General features: G+C 46.9%; 1 non-coding gene across 1 annotated transcript; it reads right to left on the bottom strand.

Annotated features, from left to right (window-relative positions):
- Positions 1–14,679: 14,679 nt before the first annotated feature.
- On the bottom strand, positions 14,680–14,752 carry TRNAS-GGA (transfer RNA serine (anticodon GGA)). The gene has a single exon. It is a non-coding gene; the product is annotated as a tRNA-Ser (tRNA).
- Positions 14,753–22,307: the final 7,555 nt, after the last annotated feature.

The following is a 22,307-nucleotide window of genomic DNA, read 5'->3' as shown; positions in this document are numbered from 1 at the left end:
CGCAACTGGTCAATAAACCCAGATATGCTACCTGAAGGCATCAATCTTGCTGGATTCGAGACCCTCGCTATGTAATAAACGAGAAGAAAGGCGGTTAACCGAGGGGCCCGATATTTATTAGTCATATCATGCGAAGCCAACAAGGACTGACAGCAAGGACAACATTGCGGAAATTAGTTGTGCCCAATAAATAATATGAAGAAACGATAAATTATTAGAAATTAAAGCGGATGAAAAAACAACTAGCCGCAGGTAGGAACCGAACCCACAACCTTCGCATTTCGCGTGCGATGATCTAACAATTGAGCTACCGCGGCGCTGTTTCCCCATCAACTTTCTTGGGTATTTATGTGTACTAGTAAACCCTGGCAGTGTTAGCCAGCGCCACCAATCACTGACCTTGGCGGAGCACGTGGAGCGTCCTCCTTTTCGCAGGCGTCACAAAAAAGTAATCTTTTCGGGTGAAGGCAACTGGTCAATAAACCCACATATGCTACCTGAAGGCATCAATCTTGCCCGATTCGCGACCCTCGTTAAGTAATAAACGAGAAGAAAGGGGGTTAACCGAGGGGCCCTATATCGATTAGTCATATCATGAGAAGCCAACAAGCAATGACAGCAAGGACAACATTGGGGAAATTAGTTGTGCCTAATAAATGGTGTGAAGAAACGATAAATTATTAGAAATTAAAGCGGATGAAAAAACAACTTGCCGCAGGTGGGAACCGAACCCACAACCTTCGCATTTCGCGTGCGATGCTCTACCAATTGAGCTACCGCGGCGCTGTTTCCCCATCAACTTTCTTGGGTAATAATGTGTACTAGTAAATCCCTGCGAGTGTTAGCCAGCGTCACCACTCACAGACCTTGGCGGCGGACGTGGAACGTCCTCGTTGACGCAGGCGTCGCGAGAAACTGATCTTTTTGGGTGAAGGCGACTGGTCAATAAACCCACATATGCTACCTGAAGGCATCAATCTTGCCGGATTCGAGACCCTCGCTATGTAATAAACGAGAAGAAAGGCGGTTAACCGAGGGGCCCGATATTTATTAGTCATATCATGAGAAGCTAACAAGCACTGACAGCAAGGACGACATTGGGGAAATTAGTTGTGCCTAATGAATGCTATGAAGAAACGATAAATTATTAGAAATTAAAGCGGATGAAAAAACTTGCCGCAGGTGGGAACCGAACCCACAACCTTCGCATTTCGCGTGCGATGCTCTACCAATTGAGCTACCGCGGCGCTGTTTCCCCATCAACTTTCTTGGGTATTTATGTGTACTAGTAAACCCTGGGAGTGTTAGCCAGCGCCACCACTCACTGACCTTGGCGGCGGACGTGGAACGTCCTCCATGACGCAGGCGTCATAAGAAAGTGATCTTTTCGGGTGAAGGCAACTGGTCAATAAACCCACATATGCTACCTGAAGGCATCAATCTTGCCGGATTCGAGACCCTCGCTATGTAATAAACGAGAAGAAAGGCGGTTAACCGAGGGGCCCGATATTCATTAGTCATATCATGAGAAGCCAACAAGCACGGACAGCAAGGACAACATTGGGGAAATTAGTTGTGCCTAATAAATTGTATGAAGAAACGATAAATAATTAGAAATTAAAGCGGGTCAAAAACAACTTGCCGCAGGTGGGAACCGAACCCACAAGCTTCACATTTCGCATGCGATGCTCTACCAATTGAGCTACCGCGGCGCTGTTTCCCCATCAACTTTCTTGGGTATTTATGTGTACTAGTAAACCCTGGGAGTGTTAGCCAGCGCCACCACTCACAGACCTTGGCGGCGCACGTGGAACGTCCTCGTTGACTCAGGCGTCACGAGAAAGTGATCTTTTTGGGTGAAGGCAACTGGTCAATAAACCCACATATGCTACCTGAAGGCATCAATGTTGCCGGATTCGCGACCCTCGTTATGTAATAAACGAGAAGAAAGGGGGTTAACCGAGGGGCCCGATATTTATTAGTCATATCATGAGAAGCCAACAAGCACTGACAGCAAGGACAACATAGGGGAAATTAGTTGTGCCTAATAAATGGCATGAAGAAACGATAAATTATTAGAAATTAAAGTGAATGAAAAAACAACTTGCCGCAGGTGGGAACCGAACCCACAACCTTCGCATTTCGCATGCGTTGCACTACCAATTGAGTTACCGAGGCGCTGTTTCCCCATCAACTTTCTTGGGTAATAATGTGTACTAGTAAATCCCTGCGAGTGTTAGCCAGCGCCACCACTCACAGACCTTGGCGGCGGACGTGGAAGGTCCTCGTCGCCGCAGGCGTCACGAGAATGTGATCTTTTCGGGTGAACGCAACTGGTCAATAAACCCACATATGCTACCTGAAGGCATCAATCTTGATGGATTCGAGACCCTCGCTATGTAATAAACGAGAAGAAAGGCGGTTAACCGAGGGTCCCGATATTTATTAGTCATATCATGCGAAGCCAACAAGGACTGACAGCAAGGACAAAATTGCGGAAATTAGTTGTGCCTAATAAATGGTATGAAGAAACGATAAATTATTAGAAATTAAAGCGGATGAAAAAACAACTTGCCGCAGGTGGGACCCGAACCCACAACCTTCGCATTTCGCGTGCGATGCTCTACCAATTGAGCTACCACGGCGCTGTTTCCCCACCAACTTTCTTGGGTATTTATGTGTACTAGTAAACCCTGCGAGTATTAGCCAGCGCATCACTCACAGACCTTGGCGGCGGACGTGGAACGTCCTCGTTGACGCAGGCGTCGAGAGAAAGTGATCTTTTTGGGCGAAGGCAACTGGTCAATAAACCCACATATGCTACCTGAAGGCATCAATCTTGCCGGATTCGAGACCCTTGCTATGTAATAAACGAGAAGAAAGGGGGTTAACCGAGGGGCCCGATATTTATTAGTCATATCATGAGAAGCCAACAAGCACGGACAGCAAGGACAACATTGGGGAAATTAGTTGTGCCTAATAAATTGTATGAAGAAACGATAAATTATTAGAAATTAAAGCGGATAAAAAACAACTTGCCGTAGGTGGGAACCGGACCCACAACCTTCGCATTTCGCGTGCGATGCTCTACCAATTGAGCTACCGCGGCGCTGTTTCCCCATCAACTTTCTTGGGTATTTATGTGTACTAGTAAAATCCTGGGAGTATTAGCCAGCGCCACCACTCACAGACCTTGGCGGCGGACGTGGAACGTCCTGCTTGACGCAGGCGTCACAAGAAAGTGATCTATTTGGGTGAACGCAACTGGTCAATAAACCCAGATATGCTACCTGAAGGCATCAATCTTGCTGGATTCGAGACCCTCGCTATGTAATAAACGAGAAGAAAGGCGGTTAACCGAGGGTCCCGATATTTATTAGTCATATCATGCGAAGCCAACAAGGACTGACAGCAAGGACAACATTGCGGAAATTAGTTGTGCCTAATAAATGGTATGAAGAAACGATAAATTATTAGAAATTAAAGCGGATGAAAAAACAACTTGCCGCAGGTGGGACCCGAACCCACAACCTTCGCATTTCGCGTGCGATGCTCTACCAATTGAGCTACCACGGCGCTGTTTCCCCACCAACTTTCTTGGGTATTTATGTGTACTAGTAAACCCTGCGAGTATTAGCCAGCGCATCACTCACAGACCTTGGCGGCGGACGTGGAACGTCCTCGTTGACGCAGGCGTCGAGAGAAAGTGATCTTTTTGGGCGAAGGCAACTGGTCAATAAACCCACATATGCTACCTGAAGGCATCAATCTTGCCGGATTCGAGACCCTTGCTATGTAATAAACGAGAAGAAAGGGGGTTAACCGAGGGGCCCGATATTTATTAGTCATATCATGAGAAGCCAACAAGCACGGACAGCAAGGACAACATTGGGGAAATTAGTTGTGCCTAATAAATTGTATGAAGAAACGATAAATTATTAGAAATTAAAGCGGATAAAAAACAACTTGCCGTAGGTGGGAACCGGACCCACAACCTTCGCATTTCGCGTGCGATGCTCTACCAATTGAGCTACCGCGGCGCTGTTTCCCCATCAACTTTCTTGGGTATTTATGTGTACTAGTAAAATCCTGGGAGTATTAGCCAGCGCCACCACTCACAGACCTTGGCGGCGGACGTGGAACGTCCTGCTTGACGCAGGCGTCACAAGAAAGTGATCTATTTGGGTGAACGCAACTGGTCAATAAACCCAGATATGCTACCTGAAGGCATCAATCTTGCTGGATTCGAGACCCTCGCTATGTAATAAACGAGAAGAAAGGCGGTTAACCGAGGGGCCCGATATTTATTAGTCATATCATGCGAAGCCAACAAGGACTGACAGCAAGGACAACATTGCGGAAATTAGTTGTGCCCAATAAATAATATGAAGAAACGATAAATTATTAGAAATTAAAGCGGATGAAAAAACAACTAGCCGCAGGTAGGAACCGAACCCACAACCTTCGCATTTCGCGTGCGATGCTCTAACAATTGAGCTACCGCGGCGCTGTTTCCCCATCAACTTTCTTGGGTATTTATGTGTACTAGTAAACCCTGGCAGTGTTAGCCAGCGCCACCAATCACTGACCTTGGCGGAGCACGTGGAGCGTCCTCCTTTTCGCAGGCGTCACAAAAAAGTAATCTTTTCGGGTGAAGGCAACTGGTCAATAAACCCACATATGCTACCTGAAGGCATCAATCTTGCCCGATTCGCGACCCTCGTTAAGTAATAAACGAGAAGAAAGGGGGTTAACCGAGGGGCCCTATATCGATTAGTCATATCATGAGAAGCCAACAAGCAATGACAGCAAGGACAACATTGGGGAAATTAGTTGTGCCTAATAAATGGTGTGAAGAAACGATAAATTATTAGAAATTAAAGCGGATGAAAAAACAACTTGCCGCAGGTGGGAACCGAACCCACAACCTTCGCATTTCGCGTGCGATGCTCTACCAATTGAGCTACCGCGGCGCTGTTTCCCCATCAACTTTCTTGGGTAATAATGTGTACTAGTAAATCCCTGCGAGTGTTAGCCAGCGTCACCACTCACAGACCTTGGCGGCGGACGTGGAACGTCCTCGTTGACGCAGGCGTCGCGAGAAACTGATCTTTTTGGGTGAAGGCGACTGGTCAATAAACCCACATATGCTACCTGAAGGCATCAATCTTGCCGGATTCGAGACCCTCGCTATGTAATAAACGAGAAGAAAGGCGGTTAACCGAGGGGCCCGATATTTATTAGTCATATCATGAGAAGCTAACAAGCACTGACAGCAAGGACGACATTGGGGAAATTAGTTGTGCCTAATGAATGCTATGAAGAAACGATAAATTATTAGAAATTAAAGCGGATGAAAAAACTTGCCGCAGGTGGGAACCGAACCCACAACCTTCGCATTTCGCGTGCGATGCTCTACCAATTGAGCTACCGCGGCGCTGTTTCCCCATCAACTTTCTTGGGTATTTATGTGTACTAGTAAACCCTGGGAGTGTTAGCCAGCGCCACCACTCACTGACCTTGGCGGCGGACGTGGAACGTCCTCCATGACGCAGGCGTCATAAGAAAGTGATCTTTTCGGGTGAAGGCAACTGGTCAATAAACCCACATATGCTACCTGAAGGCATCAATCTTGCCGGATTCGAGACCCTCGCTATGTAATAAACGAGAAGAAAGGCGGTTAACCGAGGGGCCCGATATTCATTAGTCATATCATGAGAAGCCAACAAGCACGGACAGCAAGGACAACATTGGGGAAATTAGTTGTGCCTAATAAATTGTATGAAGAAACGATAAATAATTAGAAATTAAAGCGGGTCAAAAACAACTTGCCGCAGGTGGGAACCGAACCCACAAGCTTCACATTTCGCATGCGATGCTCTACCAATTGAGCTACCGCGGCGCTGTTTCCCCATCAACTTTCTTGGGTATTTATGTGTACTAGTAAACCCTGGGAGTGTTAGCCAGCGCCACCACTCACAGACCTTGGCGGCGCACGTGGAACGTCCTCGTTGACTCAGGCGTCACGAGAAAGTGATCTTTTTGGGTGAAGGCAACTGGTCAATAAACCCACATATGCTACCTGAAGGCATCAATGTTGCCGGATTCGCGACCCTCGTTATGTAATAAACGAGAAGAAAGGGGGTTAACCGAGGGGCCCGATATTTATTAGTCATATCATGAGAAGCCAACAAGCACTGACAGCAAGGACAACATAGGGGAAATTAGTTGTGCCTAATAAATGGCATGAAGAAACGATAAATTATTAGAAATTAAAGTGAATGAAAAAACAACTTGCCGCAGGTGGGAACCGAACCCACAACCTTCGCATTTCGCATGCGTTGCACTACCAATTGAGTTACCGAGGCGCTGTTTCCCCATCAACTTTCTTGGGTAATAATGTGTACTAGTAAATCCCTGCGAGTGTTAGCCAGCGCCACCACTCACAGACCTTGGCGGCGGACGTGGAAGGTCCTCGTCGCCGCAGGCGTCACGAGAATGTGATCTTTTCGGGTGAACGCAACTGGTCAATAAACCCACATATGCTACCTGAAGGCATCAATCTTGATGGATTCGAGACCCTCGCTATGTAATAAACGAGAAGAAAGGCGGTTAACCGAGGGTCCCGATATTTATTAGTCATATCATGCGAAGCCAACAAGGACTGACAGCAAGGACAAAATTGCGGAAATTAGTTGTGCCTAATAAATGGTATGAAGAAACGATAAATTATTAGAAATTAAAGCGGATGAAAAAACAACTTGCCGCAGGTGGGACCCGAACCCACAACCTTCGCATTTCGCGTGCGATGCTCTACCAATTGAGCTACCACGGCGCTGTTTCCCCACCAACTTTCTTGGGTATTTATGTGTACTAGTAAACCCTGCGAGTATTAGCCAGCGCATCACTCACAGACCTTGGCGGCGGACGTGGAACGTCCTCGTTGACGCAGGCGTCGAGAGAAAGTGATCTTTTTGGGCGAAGGCAACTGGTCAATAAACCCACATATGCTACCTGAAGGCATCAATCTTGCCGGATTCGAGACCCTTGCTATGTAATAAACGAGAAGAAAGGGGGTTAACCGAGGGGCCCGATATTTATTAGTCATATCATGAGAAGCCAACAAGCACGGACAGCAAGGACAACATTGGGGAAATTAGTTGTGCCTAATAAATTGTATGAAGAAACGATAAATTATTAGAAATTAAAGCGGATAAAAAACAACTTGCCGTAGGTGGGAACCGGACCCACAACCTTCGCATTTCGCGTGCGATGCTCTACCAATTGAGCTACCGCGGCGCTGTTTCCCCATCAACTTTCTTGGGTATTTATGTGTACTAGTAAAATCCTGGGAGTATTAGCCAGCGCCACCACTCACAGACCTTGGCGGCGGACGTGGAACGTCCTGCTTGACGCAGGCGTCACAAGAAAGTGATCTATTTGGGTGAACGCAACTGGTCAATAAACCCAGATATGCTACCTGAAGGCATCAATCTTGCTGGATTCGAGACCCTCGCTATGTAATAAACGAGAAGAAAGGCGGTTAACCGAGGGGCCCGATATTTATTAGTCATATCATGCGAAGCCAACAAGGACTGACAGCAAGGACAACATTGCGGAAATTAGTTGTGCCCAATAAATAATATGAAGAAACGATAAATTATTAGAAATTAAAGCGGATGAAAAAACAACTAGCCGCAGGTAGGAACCGAACCCACAACCTTCGCATTTCGCGTGCGATGCTCTAACAATTGAGCTACCGCGGCGCTGTTTCCCCATCAACTTTCTTGGGTATTTATGTGTACTAGTAAACCCTGGCAGTGTTAGCCAGCGCCACCAATCACTGACCTTGGCGGAGCACGTGGAGCGTCCTCCTTTTCGCAGGCGTCACAAAAAAGTAATCTTTTCGGGTGAAGGCAACTGGTCAATAAACCCACATATGCTACCTGAAGGCATCAATCTTGCCCGATTCGCGACCCTCGTTAAGTAATAAACGAGAAGAAAGGGGGTTAACCGAGGGGCCCTATATCGATTAGTCATATCATGAGAAGCCAACAAGCAATGACAGCAAGGACAACATTGGGGAAATTAGTTGTGCCTAATAAATGGTGTGAAGAAACGATAAATTATTAGAAATTAAAGCGGATGAAAAAACAACTTGCCGCAGGTGGGAACCGAACCCACAACCTTCGCATTTCGCGTGCGATGCTCTACCAATTGAGCTACCGCGGCGCTGTTTCCCCATCAACTTTCTTGGGTATTTATGTGTACTAGTAAAATCCTGGGAGTATTAGCCAGCGCCACCACTCACAGACCTTGGCGGCGGACGTGGAACGTCCTGCTTGACGCAGGCGTCACAAGAAAGTGATCTATTTGGGTGAACGCAACTGGTCAATAAACCCAGATATGCTACCTGAAGGCATCAATCTTGCTGGATTCGAGACCCTCGCTATGTAATAAACGAGAAGAAAGGCGGTTAACCGAGGGGCCCGATATTTATTAGTCATATCATGCGAAGCCAACAAGGACTGACAGCAAGGACAACATTGCGGAAATTAGTTGTGCCCAATAAATAATATGAAGAAACGATAAATTATTAGAAATTAAAGCGGATGAAAAAACAACTAGCCGCAGGTAGGAACCGAACCCACAACCTTCGCATTTCGCGTGCGATGCTCTAACAATTGAGCTACCGCGGCGCTGTTTCCCCATCAACTTTCTTGGGTATTTATGTGTACTAGTAAACCCTGGCAGTGTTAGCCAGCGCCACCAATCACTGACCTTGGCGGAGCACGTGGAGCGTCCTCCTTTTCGCAGGCGTCACAAAAAAGTAATCTTTTCGGGTGAAGGCAACTGGTCAATAAACCCACATATGCTACCTGAAGGCATCAATCTTGCCCGATTCGCGACCCTCGTTAAGTAATAAACGAGAAGAAAGGGGGTTAACCGAGGGGCCCTATATCGATTAGTCATATCATGAGAAGCCAACAAGCAATGACAGCAAGGACAACATTGGGGAAATTAGTTGTGCCTAATAAATGGTGTGAAGAAACGATAAATTATTAGAAATTAAAGCGGATGAAAAAACAACTTGCCGCAGGTGGGAACCGAACCCACAACCTTCGCATTTCGCGTGCGATGCTCTACCAATTGAGCTACCGCGGCGCTGTTTCCCCATCAACTTTCTTGGGTAATAATGTGTACTAGTAAATCCCTGCGAGTGTTAGCCAGCGTCACCACTCACAGACCTTGGCGGCGGACGTGGAACGTCCTCGTTGACGCAGGCGTCGCGAGAAACTGATCTTTTTGGGTGAAGGCGACTGGTCAATAAACCCACATATGCTACCTGAAGGCATCAATCTTGCCGGATTCGAGACCCTCGCTATGTAATAAACGAGAAGAAAGGCGGTTAACCGAGGGGCCCGATATTTATTAGTCATATCATGAGAAGCTAACAAGCACTGACAGCAAGGACGACATTGGGGAAATAAGTTGTGCCTTATGAATGCTATGAAGAAACGATAAATTATTAGAAATTAAAGCGGATGAAAAAACTTGCCGCAGGTGGGAACCGAACCCACAACCTTCGCATTTCGCGTGCGATGCTCTACCAATTGAGCTACCGCGGCGCTGTTTCCCCATCAACTTTCTTGGGTATTTATGTGTACTAGTAAACCCTGGGAGTGTTAGCCAGTGCCACCACTCACTGACCTTGGCGGCGGACGTGGAACGTCCTCCATGACGCAGGCGTCATAAGAAAGTGATCTTTTCGGGTGAAGGCAACTGGTCAATAAACCCACATATGCTACCTGAAGGCATCAATCTTGCCGGATTTGAGACCCTCGCTATGTAATAAACGAGAAGAAAGGCGGTTAACCGAGGGGCCCGATATTCATTAGTCATATCATGAGAAGCCAACAAGCACGGACAGCAAGGACAACATTGGGGAAATTAGTTGTGCCTAATAAATTGTATGAAGAAACGATAAATAATTAGAAATTAAAGCGGGTCAAAAACAACTTGCCGCAGGTGGGAACCGAACCCACAAGCTTCACATTTCGCATGCGATGCTCTACCAATTGAGCTACCGCGGCGCTGTTTCCCCATCAACTTTCTTGGGTATTTATGTGTACTAGTAAACCCTGGGAGTGTTAGCCAGCGCCACCACTCACAGACCTTGGCGGCGCACGTGGAACGTCCTCGTTGACTCAGGCGTCACGAGAAAGTGATCTTTTTGGGTGAAGGCAACTGGTCAATAAACCCACATATGCTACCTGAAGGCATCAATGTTGCCGGATTCGCGACCCTCGTTATGTAATAAACGAGAAGAAAGGGGGTTAACCGAGGGGCCCGATATTTATTAGTCATATCATGAGAAGCTAACAAGCACTGACAGCAAGGACAACATTGGGGAAATTAGTAGTGCCTAATGAATGCTATGAAGAAACGATAAATTATTAGAAATTAAAGCGGATGAAAAAACAACTTGCCGCAGGTGGGAACCGAACCCACAACCTTCGCATTTCGCGTGCGATGCTCTACCAATTGTGCTACCGCGGCGTTGTTTCCCCATCAAATTTCTTGGGTATTTATGTGTACTAGTAAAATCCTGGGAGTGTTAGCCAGCGCCACCACTGACTGACCTTGGCGGCGGACGTGGAACGTCCTGCTTGACGCAGGCGTCACAAGAAAGTCATCTTTTTGGGTGAACGCAACTGGTCAATAAACCCAGATATGCTACCTGAAGGCATCAATCTTGCTGCATTCGAGACCCTCGCCATGTAATAAACGAGAAGAAAGGCGGTTAACCGAGGGGCCCGATGTTTTTTAGTGATATCATGCGAAGCCAACAAGGACTGACAGCAAGGACAACATTGCGGAAATTAGTTGTGCCTAATAAATGGTATGAAGAAACGATTAATTATTAGAAATTAAAGCGGATGAAAAAACAACTTGTCGCAGGTGGGAACCGAACTCACAACCTTCGCATTTCGCGTGCGTTGCTTTACCAATTGAGCTACCCAGGCGCTGTTTCCCCATCAACTTTCTTGGGTATTTATGTGTACTAGTAAACCCTGGGAGTGTTAGCCAGCGCAACCAATCACAGACCTTGGCGGTGCACGTGGAGCATCCTCCTTGACGCAGGCGTCACAAGAAAGTGATCTTTTCGGGTGAAGGCAACTGGTCAATAAACCCACATATGCCGCCTGAAGGCATTAATGTTGCCGGATTCGAGACCCTCGTTATGTAATAAACGAGAAGAAAGGGGTTAACCGAGGGGCCCGATATTTATTAGTCATATCATGAGAAGCCAACAAGCACTGACAGCAAGGACAACATAGGGGAAATTAGTTGTGCCTAATAAATGGCATGAAGAAACGATAAATTATTAGAAATTAAAGTGAATGAAAAAACAACTTGCCGCAGGTGGGAACCGAACCCACAACCTTCGCATTTCGCATGCGTTGCACTACCAATTGAGTTACCGAGGCGCTGTTTCCCCATCAACTTTCTTGGGTATTTATGTGCAATAGTAAACCCTGGGAGCGTTAGCCAGCGCCACCACTCACTGACCTTGGCGGCGGACGTGGAACGTCCTGCTTGACGCAGGCGTCACAAGAAAGCGATCTTTTTGGGTGAACGCAACTGGTCAATAAACCCAGATATGCTACCTGAAGGCATCAATCTTGCTGGATTCGAGACCCTCGCTATGTAATAAACGAGAAGAAAGGCGGTTAACCAAGGGGCCCGATATTTATTAGTCATATCATGCGAAGCCAACAAGGTCTGACAGCAAGGACAACATTGCGGAAATTAGTTGTGCCTAATAAATGGCATGAAGAAACGACAAATTATTAGAAATTAAAGCGGATGAAAAAACAACTTGCCGCAGGTGGGAACCGAACCCACAGCCTTCGCATTTCGCGTGCGATGCTCTACCAAGTGAGCTACCGCGGCGCTGTTTCCCCATCAACTTTCTTGGGTATTTATGTGTACTAGTAAAATCCTGGGAGTGTTAGCCAGCGCCACCACTCACTGACCTTGGCGGCGGACGTGGAACGTCCTGCTTGACGCAGGCGTCACAAGAAAGTGATCTTTTTGGGTGAACGGAACTGGTCAATAAACCCAGATATGCTACCTGAAGGCATCAATCTTGCTGGATTCGAGACCCTCGCTATGTAATAAACGAGAAGAAAGGCGGTTAACCGAGGGGCCCGATATTTATTAGTCATATCATGCGAAGCCAACAAGGACTGACAGCAAGGACAACATTGCGGAAATTAGTTGTGCCCAATAAATAATATGAAGAAACGATAAATTATTAGAAATTAAAGCGGATGAAAAAACAACTAGCCGCAGGTAGGAACCGAACCCACAACCTTCGCATTTCGCGTGCGATGCTCTAACAATTGAGCTACCGCGGCGCTGTTTCCCCATCAACTTTCTTGGGTATTTATGTGTACTAGTAAACCCTGGGAGTGTTAGCCAGCGCCACCAATCACTGACCTTGGCGGAGCACGTGGAGCGTCCTCCTTTACGCAGGCGTCACAAAAAAGTAATCTTTTCGGGTGAAGGCAACTGGTCAATAAACCCACATATGCTACCTGAAGGCATCAATCTTGCCCGATTCGCGACCCTCGTTAAGTAATAAACGAGAAGAAAGGGGGTTAACCGAGGGGCCCTATATCGATTAGTCATATCATGGGAAGCCAACAAGCACTGACAGCAAGGACAACATTGGGGAAATTAGTTGTGCCTAATAAATGGTGTGAAGAAACGATAAATTATTAGAAATTAAAGCGGATGAAAAAACAACTTGCCGCAGGTGGGAACCGAACCCACAACCTTCGCATTTCGCGTGCGATGCTCTACCAATTGAGCTACCGCGGCGCTGTTTCCCCATCAACTTTCTTGGGTAATAATGTGTACTAGTAAATCCCTGCGAGTGTTAGCCAGCGCCACCACTCACAGACCTTGGCGGCGGACGTGGAAGGTCCTCGTCGCCGCAGGCGTCACGAGAATGTGATCTTTTCGGGTGAACGCAACTGGTCAATAAACCCACATATGCTACCTGAAGGCATCAATCTTGATGGATTCGAGACCCTCGCTATGTAATAAACGAGAAGAAAGGCGGTTAACCGAGGGTCCCGATATTTATTAGTCATATCATGCGAAGCCAACAAGGACTGACAGCAAGGACAACATTGCGGAAATTAGTTGTGCCTAATAAATGGTATGAAGAAACGATAAATTATTAGAAATTAAAGCGGATGAAAAAACAACTTGCCGCAGGTGGGACCCGAACCCACAACCTTCGCATTTCGCGTGCGATGCTCTACCAATTGAGCTACCACGGCGCTGTTTCCCCACCAACTTTCTTGGGTATTTATGTGTACTAGTAAACCCCTGGGAGTATTAGCCAGCGCATCACTCACAGACCTTGGCGGCGGACGTGGAACGTCCTCGTTGACGCAGGCGTCGAGAGAAAGTGATCTTTTTGGGCGAAGGCAACTGGTCAATAAACCCACATATGCTACCTGAAGGCATCAATCTTGCCGGATTCGAGACCCTTGCTATGTAATAAACGAGAAGAAAGGGGGTTAACCGAGGGGCCCGATATTTATTAGTCATATCATGAGAATCCAACAAGCACGGACAGCAAGGACAACATTGGGGAAATTAGTTGTGCCTAATAAATTGTATGAAGAAACGATAAATTATTAGAAATTAAAGCGGATAAAAAACAACTTGCCGTAGGTGGGAACCGGACCCACAACCTTCGCATTTCGCGTGCGATGCTCTACCAATTGAGCTACCGCGGCGCTGTTTCCCCATCAACTTTCTTGGGTATTTATGTGTACTAGTAAAATCCTGGGAGTATTAGCCAGCGCCACTACTCACAGACCTTGGCGGCGGACGTGGAACGTCCTCGTTGACGCAGGCGTCGCGAGAAACTGATCTTTTTGGGTGAAGGCGACTGGTCAATAAACCCACATATGCTACCTGAAGGCATCAATCTTGCCGGATTCGAGACCCTCGCTATGTAATAAACGAGAAGAAAGGCGGTTAACCGAGGGGCCCGATATTTATTAGTCATATCATGAGAAGCTAACAAGCACTGACAGCAAGGACGACATTGGGGAAATTAGTTGTGCCTAATGAATGCTATGAAGAAACGATAAATTATTAGAAATTAAAGCGGATGAAAAAACTTGCCGCAGGTGGGAACCGAACCCACAACCTTCTCATTTCGCGTGCGATGCTCTACCAATTGAGCTACCGCGGCGCTGTTTCCCCATCAACTTTCTTGGGTATTTATGTGTACTAGTAAACCCTGAGAGTGTTAGCCAGTGCCACCACTCACTGACCTTGGCGGCGGACGTGGAACGTCCTCCATGACGCAGGCGTCATAAGAAAGTGATCTTTTCGGGTGAAGGCAACTGGTCAATAAACCCACATATGCTACCTGAAGGCATCAATCTTGCCGGATTTGAGACCCTCGCTATGTAATAAACGAGAAGAAAGGCGGTTAACCGAGGGGCCCGATATTCATTAGTCATATCATGAGAAGCCAACAAGCACGGACAGCAAGGACAACATTGGGGAAATTAGTTGTGCCTAATAAATTGTATGAAGAAACGATAAATAATTAGAAATTAAAGCGGGTCAAAAACAACTTGCCGCAGGTGGGAACCGAACCCACAACCTTCACATTTCCCATGCGATGCTCTACCAATTGAGCTACCGCGGCGCTGTTTCCCCATCAACTTTCTTGGGTATTTATGTGTACTAGTAAACCCTGGGAGTGTTAGCCAGCGCCACCACTCACAGACCTTGGCGGCGCACGTGGAACGTCCTCGTTGACTCAGGCGTCACGAGAAAGTGATCTTTTTGGGTGAAGGCAACTGGTCAATAAACCCACATATGCTACCTGAAGGCATCAATGTTGCCGGATTCGCGACCCTCGTTATGTAATAAACGAGAAGAAAGGGGGTTAACCGAGGGGCCCGATATTTATTAGTCATATCATGAGAAGCTAACAAGCACTGACAGCAAGGACAACATTGGGGAAATTAGTAGTGCCTAATGAATGCTATGAAGAAACGATAAATTATTAGAAATTAAAGCGGATGAAAAAACAACTTGCCGCAGGCGGGAACCGAACCCACAACCCTCGCATTTCGCATGCGTTGCACTACCAATTGAGTTACCGAGGCGCTGTTTCCCCATCAACTTTCTTGGGTATTTATGTGCAATAGTAAACCCTGGGAGTGTTAGCCAGCGCCACCACTCACTGACCTTGGCGGCGGACGTGGAACGTCCTGCTTGACGCAGGCGTCACAAGAAAGTGATCTTTTTGGGTGAACGCAACTGGTCAATAAACCCAGATATGCTACCTGAAGGCATCAATCTTGCTGGATTCGAGACCCTCGCTATGTAATAAACGAGAAGAAAGGCGGTTAACCGAGGGGCCCGATATTTATTAGTCATATCATGCGAAGCCAACAAGGTCTGACAGCAAGGACAACATTGCGGTAATTAGTTTTTCCTAATAAATGGCATGAAGAAACGACAAATTATTAGAAATTAAAGCGGATGAAAAAACAACTTGCCGCAGGTGGGAACCGAACCCACAGCCTTCGCATTTCGCGTGCGATGCTCTACCAAGTGAGCTACCGCGGCGCTGTTTCCCCATCAACTTTCTTGGGTATTTATGTGTACTAGTAAAATCCTGGGAATGTAACCAGCGCCACCACTCACTGACCTTGGCGGCGGACGTGGAACGTCCTGCTTGACGCAGGCGTCACAAGAAAGTGATCTTTTTGGGTGAACGCAACTGGTCAATAAACCCAGATATGCTACCTGAAGGCATCAATGTTGCCCGATTCGCGATCCTCGTTAAGTAATAAACGAGAAGAAAGGGGGTTAACCGAGGGGCCCTATATCGATTAGTCATATCAAGGGAAGCCAACAAGCACTGACAGCAAGGACAACATTGGGGAAATTAGTTGTGCCTAATAAATGGTGTGAAGAAACGATAAATTATTAGAAATTAAAGCGGATGAAAAAACAACTTGCCGCAGGTGGGAACCGAACCCACAACCTTCGCATTTCGCGTGCGATGCTCTACCAATTGAGCTACCGCGGCGCTGTTTCCCCATCAACTTTCTTGGGTAATAATGTGTACTAGTAAATCCCTGCGAGTGTTAGCCAGCGCCACCACTCACAGACCTTGGCGGCGGACGTGGAACGTCCTCGTCGCCGCAGGCGTCACGAGAATGTGATCTTTTCGGGTGAACGCAACTGGTCAATAAACCCACATATGCTACCTCAAGGCATCAATCTTGATGGATTCGAGACCCTCGCTATGTAATAAACGAGAAGAAAGGCGGTTAACCGAGGGGCCCGATATTTATTAGTCATATCATGCGAAGCCAACAAGGACTGACAGCAAGGACAACATTGCAGAAATTAGTTGTGCCTAACAAATGGTATGAAGAAACGATAAATTATTAGAAATTAAAGCGGATGAAAAAACAACTTGCCGCTGGTGGGACCCGAACTCACAACCTTCGCATTTCGCGTGCGATGCTCTACCAATTGAGCTACCACGGCGCTGTTTCCCCACCAACTTTCTTGGGTATTTATGTGTACTAGTAAACCCTGGGAGTATTAGCCAGCGCATCACTCACAGACCTTGGCGGCGGACGTGGAACGTCCTCGTTGACGCAGGCGTCGAGAGAAAGTGATCTTTTTGGGCGAAGGCAACTGGTCAATAAACCCACATATGCTACCTGAAGGCATCAATCTTGCCGGATTCGAGACCCTTGCTATGTAATAAACGAGAAGAAAGGGGGTTAACCGAGGGGCCCGATATTTATTAGTCATATCATGAGAAGCCAACAAGCACGGACAGCAAGGACAACATTGGGGAAATTAGTTGTGCCTAATAAATTGTATGAAGAAACGATAAATTATTAGAAATTAAAGCGGATAAAAAAGAACTTGCCGTAGGTGGGAACCGAACCCACAACCTTCGCATTTCGCGTGCGATGCTCTACCAATTGAGCTACCGCGGCGCTGTTTCCCCATCAACTTTCTTGGGTATTTATGTGTACTAGTAAAATCCTGGGAGTATTAGCCAGCGCCACCACTCACAGACCTTGGCGGCGGACGTGGAACGTCCTCGTTGACGCAGGCGTCGCGAGAAACTGATCTTTTTGGGTGAAGGCGACTGGTCAATAAACCCACATATGCTACCTGAAGGCATCAATCTTGCCGGATTCGAGACCCTCGCTATGTAATAAACGAGAAGAAAGGCGGTTAACCGAGGGGCCCGATATTTATTAGTCATATCATGAGAAGCTAACAAGCACTGACAGCAAGGACGACATTGGGGAAATTAGTTGTGCCTAATGAATGCTATGAAGAAACGATAAATTATTAGAAATTAAAGCGGATGAAAAAACTTGCCGCAGGTGGGAACCGAACCCACAACCTTCGCATTTCGCGTGCGATGCTCTACCAATTGAGCTACCGCGGCGCTGTTTCCCCATCAACTTTCTTGGGTATTTATGTGTACTAGTAAACCCTGGGAGTGTTAGCCAGTGCCACCACTCACTGACCTTGGCGGCGGACGTGGAATGTCCTCCATGACGCAGGCGTCATAAGAAAGTGATCTTTTCGGGTGAAGGCAACTGGTCAATAAACCCACATATGCTACCTGAAGGCATCAATCTTGCCGGATTTGAGACCCTCGCTATGTAATAAACGAGAAGAAAGGCGGTTAACCGAGGGGCCCGATATTCATTAGTCATATCATGAGAAGCCAACAAGCACGGACAGCAAGGACAACATTGGGGAAATTAGTTGTGCCTAATAAATTGTATGAAGAAACGATAAATAATTAGAAATTAAAGCGGGTCAAAAACAACTTGCCGCAGGTGGGAACCGAACCCACAACCTTCACATTTCGCATGCGATGCTCTACCAATTGAGCTACCGCGGCGCTGTTTCCCCATCAACTTTCTTGGGTATTTATGTGTACTAGTAAACTCTGGGAGTGTTAGCCAGCGCCACCACTCACAGACCTTGGCGGCGCACGTGGAACGTCCTCGTTGACTCAGGCGTCACGAGAAAGTGATCTTTTTGGCTGAAGGCAACTGGTCAATAAACCCACATATGCTACCTGAAGGCATCAATGTTGCCGGATTCGCGACCCTCGTTATGTAATAAACGAGAAGAAAGGGGGTTAACCGAGGGGCCCGAAATTTATTAGTCATATCATCAGAAGCTAACAAGTACTGACAGCAAGGACGACATTGGGGAAATTAGTTGTGCCTAATAAATGGTATGAAGAAACGATACATTATTAGAAATTAAAGCGGATGAAAAAACAACTTGGGAACCGAACCCACAACCTTCGCATGTCGCGTGCGATGCTCTACCAATTGAGCTACCACGGCGCTGTTTCCCTATCAACTTTCTTGGGTATTTATGTGTACTAGTAAAATCCTGGGAGTGTTAGCCAGCGCCACCACTCACTGACCTTGGAGGCGGACGTGGAACGTCCTCCTCGACGCAGGCGTCATGAAAAATTGACCTTTTCGGGTGAACGCAACTGGTCAATAAACCCACATATGTTACCTAAAGGCATCAATCTTGCTGGATTCGAGACCCTCACTATGTAATAAACGAGAAGAAAGGCGGTTAACCGAGGGGCCCGATATTTATTAGTCATATCATGCGAAGCCAACAAGGACTGACAGCAAGGACAACATTGCGGAAATTAGTTGTGCCTAACAAATGGTATGAAGAAACGATAAATTATTAGAAATTAAAGCGGATGAGAAAACAACTTGCCGTAGGTGGGACCCGAACCCACAACCTTCGCATTTCGCGTGCGATGCTCTACCAATTGAGCTACCGCGGCGCTGTTGCCCCATCAACTTTCTTGGGTATTTATGTGTACTAGTAAAATCCTGGGAGTGTTAGCCAGCGCCACCACTCACTGACCTTGGCGGCGGACGTGGAACGTCCTCCTTGACGCAGGCGTCACAAGAAATTGATCTTTTCGGGTGAAGGCAACTAAACCCACATATGCTACCTGAAGGCATCAATGTTGCCGGATTCGCGACCCTCGTTATGTAATAAACGAGAAGAAAGGGGGCTAACCGAGGGGCCCGATATTTATTAGTCATATCATGAGAAGCCAACAAGCACTGACAGCAAGGACAACATAGGGGAAATTAGTTGTGCCTAATAAATGGCATGAAGAAACGATAAATTATTAGAAAATAAGTGGATGAAAAAACAACTTGCCGCAGGTGGGAACCGAACCCACAACCTTCGCATTTCGCGTGCGATGCTCTACCAATTGAGCTACCGCGGCGCTGTTTCCCAATCAACTTTCTTGGGTATTTATGTGTACTAGTAAAATTCTGGGAGTATTAGCCAGCGCCACCACTCACAGACCTTGGCGGCGGACGTGGAACGTCCTCGTTGACGCAGGCGTCGCGAGAAACTGATCTTTTTGGGTGAAGGCAACTGGTCAATAAACCCACATATGCTACCTGAAGGCATCAATCTTGCCGGATTCGAGACCCTCGCTATGTAATAAACGAGAAGAAGGCGGTTAACCGAGGGGCCCGATATTTATTAGTCATATCATGAGAAGCTAACAAGTACTGACAGCAAGGACGACATTGGGGAAATTAGTTGTGCCTAATGAATGCTATGAAGAAACGATAAATTATTAGAAATTAAAGCGGATTAAAAAACAACTTGCCGCAGGTGGGAACCGAACCCACAACCTTCGCATTTCGCGTGCGATGCTCTACCAATTGAGCTACCACGGCGCTGTTTCCCCATCAACTTTCTTGGGTATTTATGTGTACTGGTAAAATCCTATGAGGGTTAGCCAGCGCCACCACTCACTGACCTTGGCGGCGGACGTGGAACGTCCTCCTCGACGCAGGCGTCATGAAAAATTGATCTTTTCGGGTGAACGCAACTGGTCAATAAACCCACATATGCTACCTGAAGGCATCAATCTTGATGGATTCGAGACCCTCGCAATGTAATAAACGAGAAGAAAGGCGGTTAACCGAGGGGCCCGATATTTATTAGTCATATCATGCGAAGCCAACAAGGACTGACAGCAAGGACAACATTGGGGAAATTAGTAGTGCCTAATGAATGCTATGAAGAAACGATAAATTATCAGAAATTAAAGCGGATGAAAAAACAACTTGCCGCACGTGGGAACCGAGCCCACAACCTTCGCATTTCGCGTGCGATGCTCTACCAATTGAGCTACCGCGGCGCTGTTTCCCCATCAAATTTCTTGGGTATTTATGTGTACTAGTAAAATCCTGGGAGTGTTAGCCAGCGCCACCACTCACTGACCTTGGCGGCTGACGTGGAACGTCCTGCTTGACGCAGGCGTCACAAGAAAGTGATCTTTTTGGATGAACGCAACTGGTCAATAAACCCAGATATGCTACCTGAAGGCATCAATCTTGCTGGATTCGAGACCCTCGCTATGTAATAAACGAGAAGAAAGGGGGTTAACCGAGGGGCCCGATATTTATTAGTCATATCATGAGAAGCCAACAAGCACTGACACCAAGGACAACATAGGAGAAATTAGTTGTGCTTAATAAATGGAATGAAGAAACGATAAATTAATAGAAATTATAGTGGATTAAAAAACAACTTGCCGCAGGTGGGAGCCGAACCCACAACCTTCGCATTTCGCGTGCGATGCTCTACCAATTGAGCTACCGTGGCGCTGTTTCCCCATCAACTTTCTTGGGTATTTATGTGTACTAGTAAACCCTGGGATTGCTAGCCAGCGCCACCACTCATAGACCTTGGCGGCGGACGAGGAATGTCCTCGTTGACGCAGGCGTCACGAGAAAGTGATCTTTTTGGATGAAGGCAACTGGTCAATAAACCCACATATGCTACCGAAAGGCATCAATGTTGCCGGATTCGAGACCCTCGTTATGTAATAAACGAGAAGAAAGGGGGTTAACCAAGGGGCCGGATATTTATTAGTCATATCATCAGAAGCCAACAAACACTGACACCAAGGAAAACATAAGAGAAATTAGTTGTGCTCAATAAATGGAATGAAGAAACGATAAATTAATAGAAATTAAAGTGGATAAAAAAAGAACTTGCCGCAGGTGGGAGCCGAACCCACAACCTTCGCATTTCGCGTGCGATGTCTAACCTATTGAGCTACCGCGGCGCTGTTTCCCCATCAACTTTCTTGGGTATTTATGTATACCAGTAAAAACCTGGGAGTGTTAGCCAGCGCCACCACTCACAGACCTTGGCGGCGGACGTGGAACGTCCTCGTTGCCGCTGGCGTCACGTGAACGTGATCTTTTTGGGGGAAGGAAACTGGTGAATAAACCCTCATATGCTACCTGAAGGCATCAATGTAGCCGGATTCGCGACCCTCGTTATGTAGTAAACGAGAAGAAAGGGGGTTAACCGAGGGGCCCGATATTTATTAGTCATATCATGAGAAGCCAACAAGCACGGATAGCAAGGAAAAGATATGGGAAATTAGTTGTGCGTAAAAAATGGTATGAAGAAACGATAAATTATTAGAAATTCAAGCGGATGAAAAAACAACTTGCCGCAGCTGGGAGCCGGACCCACAACCTTCGCATTTCGCGTGCGATGCCTAACCTATTGAGCTACCGCGGCGCGGTTTCCCCATCAACTTTCTTGGGTATTTATGTGTACCAGTAAAAACCTGGGAGTGTTAGCCAGCGCCACCACTCACATACCTTGGCGGCGGACATGGAACGTCCTCGTTGCCGCTGGCGTCACGTGAACGTGATCTTTTTGGGGGAAGGAAACTGGTGAATAAACCCACATATGCTACCTGAAGGCATCAATGTAGCCGGATTCGCGACCCTCGTTATGTAATAAACGAGAAGAAAGGGGGTTAACCGAGGGGCCCGATATTTATTAGTCATATCATGAGAAGCCAACAAGCACTGATAGCAAGGAAAACATATGGGAAATTAGTTGTGCTCAATAAATGGAATGAAGAAACGATAAATTAATAGAAATTAAAGCGGATGAAAAAAGAACTTGCCGCAGGTGGGAGCTGAACCCACAACCTTCGCATTTCGCGTGCGATGCCTAACCTATTGAGCTACCGCGGCGCTGTTTCCCCATCAACTTTCTTGGGTATTTATGTATACCAGTAAAAACCTGGGAGTGTTAGCCAGCGCCACCACTCACAGACCTTGGCGGCGGACGTGGAACGTCCTCGTTGC

Source organism: Dermacentor variabilis, chromosome 9, assembly GCF_050947875.1.
Source record: "Dermacentor variabilis isolate Ectoservices chromosome 9, ASM5094787v1, whole genome shotgun sequence".
In the NCBI taxonomy this organism is placed as follows: Eukaryota; Metazoa; Arthropoda; class Arachnida; order Ixodida; family Ixodidae; genus Dermacentor; species Dermacentor variabilis.
Note: the sequence above shows the minus strand (reverse complement) of the source record. Positions and strands in the feature narration are given on the sequence as shown.